We start from the raw sequence: 6,158 nt of genomic DNA, 5'->3' as shown, positions 1-6,158 counted from the left end.
GCATTGGGTACAGAAAGTTACTAAACTTTTTTTTATGTACTTCCAGTTTAAATGGAAGGCATTTATCATTTGAAGATAAATTGTGGTTTGGTGGATGAAGCTCTTGGTGTCAAGATTCCTGGTTTTTGCCTCTATCACCTTTTCCCATATCATTAAGAATGATATAAGAATATCATTCATAATGATATAAGAATATCATTATTTTTTAAATAACATTATTAATAATGACTCATGGACCATAAGATATTTGCTAATCTTTTGGAGCCACTTGGAACAAAGAAAGTAGTAGCTGTGAAGATTTTCCATCTTATTGGTGTGGGGAAATGAAAAGCATATCTTTTGCTCTGAGTTAGGCTATGGGCTCATACTGCATTAAACTTGCTATTTCTATCATCTGCAAATGCTTCTGAAACACTTAAGAAAATTTAGTATGGTGTAAATAATACTTTGTATATTTTAATCACCTTGGAAAGCTCTAGCTAAAGAAAGAAATTTATGTGAAACAACTCTCTCCTGTACAGTTCTTGATAACAATTCCTGTGTTAGTCATTTGAAGCACGTCTTTTTTTTAATATCATGGGTAGCAATGACTTAAATGAGATATATAATGAGGTTTATCATGTGAATAGTGTTTACAGACTGTGGGAAGACTAAATGTAGTTTTTCTTATAAGTAAAATTCTAGACTAACACATGATGAAAATTGTGAATATGTATTATAAGCATCATTTCAGGAAAATATCTCTGAAATAGTTTTCAAGTTACAAAGGATATGAAAGTAAGGTCATAGATAAACTATTTTAACTAACCTTTCTAAATAAAACAGTGATATAATTGTTGAGTATAACATTGTCACGTTATTGAAAGTTAGAATGTATTTCATTCATGTTAACTCTTCAGGTAATGTAACTCTTCAGGTCAGCCTTAATTAAGATATTCACTCTCTAGCCCACAGAGAACCTTATACCTTCCCTGCTTCTCAATGTTGTAGTCATAATTTAGTCTTTACAAGGTTATTATTCAACTATCTCCAATTGTGTGTAATATACAGAACTTATCTTTTTCCTTACTGCTTTGTTTTTGCTATGATAAAATAGCTAAGTATACTTTACTAAGATAGACTGCAAACTAATCAAGTATTATATTTTAACTGAGATGGGTAGGTCTGAGAAACACTCACAGGAACAAGAACCCATAAATATCCCCACCCCAAGCACTCACCTGCCTGGAGAAGCAGAGATAGGCTGAGATTCCAAGACTGGTGGCTGCTACAACTGGGCTTCCACTGCAACTCATATAGAAGAGAGAGAAGCTGACTTGTACCACAGCCAAAGCACTAAGACAGCTCTTGTTAATGGTGTTCCATTTCCTTCTTCTCAGTGCAAGCTTGCTCTGGGTCTATGTGTACAAGTGGACTTGTGACCTTGTCACAGGAGTGTTGAATTAATATTCATAATAATCTGTATTCAGAGTGCAAAGGTATAATTAAGGTGCTCAAAGGAGTTTGACTCAGAGTCTCAAAACCCAGTTTAAGAAATGAGAAGAATACGAGATGTCGAGTACTCAAAATCTGACTTGTTGAATTGAAACACCTTGGTATAACTACTTAAAGAAAATAATTTTTAAAAAACAAAGAATTGGAAGTCTGAAAAAAAGAAAAAAGAAACAGAAATCTGGCTATATTTCTGAAATGCAAAGAAATGGTGAAGTGTACACTAGAGAAAAACTTACATGGGTTTGAATTATTTCAACTTTATTTATAAGATAACCTAAAGTTTTCATTTGTTTTGTAAAACTGTTATCTGCACTTTTTTTAACCAACAATAAAAATTATTTTAAGACAGAAAATAGTTTCTTAAACTGACCTTTGACTTGATGTCTTAAACAATATATATTAAAACAAATATTGCAACAATGTTATAATAAAATGTACAGCAATAAGTATTTCTTGAATCATTTTATAATAGTTGAGCTCATAATGAATACTTACTAAAAAATAGGACATGCAAAGTGACTTTTTATATATGAATTTTTAACAGTACTTTGCAATTTCTTTTTTTCTTCCTTTCTCCTCCTCCTCCTCCTTCTTCTTCTTTTGCTAATACAATTTGCATCTTCCCAGGCAGGACACAGGAAAGAGAGGGTCAGGGCTCAGGACTGCCTTTGTTAATTGGATTAGTTTATCACTGGTTGTTTCCTTGCTTCACTGGAATAGTCTCCTAGGCATGCTATGACATTGTAAGATGAAATGGAAGGAAGAGTTGGAGTGAAAAGAGTGTAATGTTTCCAGTTTGCCACAAACAAACAAAAACAGAACACCACCACCACCACCACCGTACTTATGAAAGCCATCTACCTTAATGGTAGCTTTAAAACAAATACTGTGCCTTTATGACCTGCTAAGAGATGTGACTAAATAAATCCTTTCAGAGCTTCAGAACTGACTTCTGACTGGCTTTCCCATTTCTTCAACCTGAATGAGGAAATCTTGGGTCCAAGATTTGAGGAGAAATAGTGGCTTCAAGTGAATATTGGATGAAGCACAGCAAAGAATGGTACACAGCATACTCTGGAAATACTGAACCAATTCCAAAAAAACGTCAAAGTCATGTAAGTAAATTACAAAACTGTTGCCAACTTCTTAAGTTTGTAGAAAGTTCAAAGAATAAAAATGGAATGGTGAGACCTGGGTTTGATTCTTTGGTACCACAGACATAGAAAAAGCCAGAAGTGTGCTGTGGCTCAAGTGGCAGAGCCCTCGCCTTGAGAAAGCATAAAGACAGTGTTGAGCCCCTGAGTTCAAGCCCCAGGACTGGCAAAAAAAAAAGATTGGCGAAATTGGTTTTATCTAAATTTGAGACTGTGAAAGATGTAGTAAGAGAGTAAAAGGAATACATTTTTACTAATTTTGCTAATGTAACCATTTTAGAAAAAATAAGTTAAAAGTGTTCTTGTTTGAAGCATTTCTGCACTTTCTTATGTCCTTTACTGGTTCTAAGAGGAATTCTGAGTTAGGAGACTGTATGGGTTAGGACTTATTCAATACTATAACCTGAGATCCTTACAACTGCTTTTAAAAAAGACAATTGTTTAAGTTTCAGGTGCCAGAATTCATAAGTTTTCCGTGGTGAAGATGAACACCCTTTTTGCTCTGCTGGATCGAGTGAGCTTCCTTCCAGTGCCAAGACATTAGCCATTCTCCGGTGGGTGTCTTTACTTTCCTTTACTTTTGTTGACTTGAATATCATATGGAAGTTTAGAAAGAATATAAAGAAAATAATAAAAGTTATAAGAAAGATTAAAATCTAGATATAAATTCTGGAAGATAAAGAAACAGTGTGATGAAAGTACATGTAGAGAGAGATGATGGTGATAGGTAAATTATGGACAGATAAATAAATAGATCAGATCAACAGATAGATGATAGGAAGGTAGATAGTTAGATAGATAGATAGATGGTATCATTTTTTAGGGAACAGTGAATAGCTTTTATCTACATTTAATACTCATGACAGGAGTTTAAACCACAGGACCAAGTATGTAAGATAACCTTAAATTATTGTTTCAATTCCAAATGCTGTCATGAACACCAGTGGTTTTCCTCAGCACACAAGGATATGGCATTCTTTCTCAAGAACCAGCTCATTTGTTTTGCAGTCTTCCTCTCTCCATCATCTTTGTTTTTAGTTGCTAAGGCTCATACTCATGTCCTTTTACATATTAGTCAAGTATTCTGTTGAGCTGGATCCCTGGCCAGTGACAACATCATTGAATAACCTTTAATTTGTTCTATAATCCTAGAAAAATAAACCATACCGATTACAGAATCTTGTTGTTAATAAAGTACTACATCAGTTAATATTGCGTTGAATGTTTTTAGACATCACCCAAAAGACAAATTTTAAATAGGAACAAAGAAAAGTATTCTTCTTTTTCCTTTAGAATGGAAATTACCTATTTTTGAAATTCTGCATCTCTCTCCTCAGTATTTATAGTCATGACACAGGATTCTTTCAATTCAATATTTTACTTTCAGATTTACTCTACAACTGTTATTATGCTTTTATTATGTTATTTTGCTTTTATTTGTTTCACTTTGAAAATGCCATTTATCTGGGTACAAATAAATGAGATACCCAAGAAACTAAGATTCCTTTTCTACCTCTGAGATTTCCTTGTTTTCCTAAGCTCATTTATCAAGCTAGTTTCTATAGCTTGGTAAACAATGCCATGCCAGCTATAAAACCCCCACACCCTGTCACACCTCTTGCTGAAGGATTCCAGCCTAAGAATTCCCTTCCTCTCTCCCCTACACAGCCAAGGCCCTTATCTTTCCAAAAACTTCCATAAACAAATCCTAGATTGTGATGAGTAGATGAAATCACCCTTCCCAAACTCTGCAGTCTTGTAGTCTGAAGTCCGTGCCTTGCTTTGTGTATCCCCAGAGGAAAGGGGGATATTCCATGCTATTTATTCATTCTTGCTTTCTTCCTTTGCAAGGAAGAACAAAAATGTTCTCCATTGCTTTCTGAACTCTCCATCTTTACATCTTCACCCTGCTCCAGCAGTATTAACAATATCTACCTTAACAAAATTATGAAGTAGAGACTTTTTTTTTTCTTATAAGGAGTCAATTCGGCAATCACACTCCTTTCCCAGTTTGGTAATGTTTAATGCTCATACTTTTCCAGGATTCTACTGTTTTTTACTTCTTTTCCCCTTTATCCTCTTACAGAAATACACACACACACACACACACACACACACACACACACCTTCTAAAGTAATCTTGAAATTGCATTCACTCATTCACATAGCTAACTGATAATTACTGAATCAGCCAAGCACTTTTAAGTTACTGGACACATGGAAGCTCACAGGGAAAAATTTCAACAGTCAGGAAGCTTGCAGGCAAGGGAAGGACCAGAGAATACATAGTGTTTTAGGGTGTGATGAACCCAGAAGAAACAGGGGAGGAGGGAGCAGCAGAGAGAAAGAGAATAGGGAGGAGAGCAGAAGAGGATCTCTGAGCACAGGAAGGAAATGGGGATAATTACAGCATTAAAGCCAGGGGTCACAGAAAGACTTCATTAAATAGTCTTCAGCAGGAGAAACAGTGACAGAGAAAAAAAAAATGGAAGAGCAACTCAAGTTCTACCCTAGATCAAAAACTTCTAAGGGAAAGGCACAGCAAGTTCAAAGGCTCTGAGGCAAAACTCATGACTATATTTATGATGTCAGACTGAGATGTAGATGACAGATAGCGAATGAGTTCACAGACATGGGAAAGACAAGGCACCCTTCAGCTACAGGACTTCAGGCATTGCTCATGAGAAGAAGCATCCATCTATTGGGACATCAGGGCCAGGCTGGGTTTTCCCCTGCAGTGGGTGCCTATTTTATAATCACCTCAATCCACCATGATTACGTTTTGCTTACACTGTAAAAATTCTTTTCAAAAACAGGCTACTCTGTTTCCTCCAGTGCCTTAAATCCTATTTTGCAATGCTTATACCTTCTCCCCAGTTCTCCTCTACCTCATGACAATAGGAAAAAGACAAGCTCAGGGAACTGTATTCAAAGTCCTGGGATGCTGACTCACAAGGAGGAGCATGTGAGGAACCACTGGAGAGACTGTGACTCACCCCACTATCACTCCCTCACCTCCTCACCTCTTGGGGTGTTGGCGTCTGCGGATGAGTTGTATGCTCAGGGCTGTTTCTGCCCCTGGAGTGCTTTGACTATTCCTTCGGGATGCACTGGCTCCTCTGGGCTAGGCTCCACAGAGGACTTGGACTCTTCTGTGCTTTACTGTTCTGTGAATTCTAACTCTAAAAGACAACAGTATATTTCCCATGCCATTAACTGGAGATCATCCCTGACCCCCCTTCCCAGCTCATCCAGTGCTCTTGGGTCTATCCAACTGGAGGATCTGTGAGAATTTCAAGATCCCAGTTCCTGGTATCTGGCACAAATGCCTTAGCCTCCAGAGCACAGTACGGAAGAGAGAAGATTAAAGAAAAAGATGACCCTTTCGCAGTTCTCTAGTACCCAGAGTAATGAAATGTGTTCTCAACTGACTCCTGAACTCATTCAGGTTCATCCTGTTCCTCTCCCTCCTAGATAAACCCTATTTCCATCAGACTCTGGATAACCTGA

The sequence above is a fragment of the Megascapheus bottae genome, chromosome 19 (genome assembly GCF_031878675.1).
Source record: "Megascapheus bottae isolate mThoBot1 chromosome 19, mThoBot2.hap1, whole genome shotgun sequence".
Classification (NCBI taxonomy): domain Eukaryota; kingdom Metazoa; phylum Chordata; class Mammalia; order Rodentia; family Geomyidae; genus Megascapheus; species Megascapheus bottae.
This window is presented reverse-complemented; position numbering follows the sequence as displayed.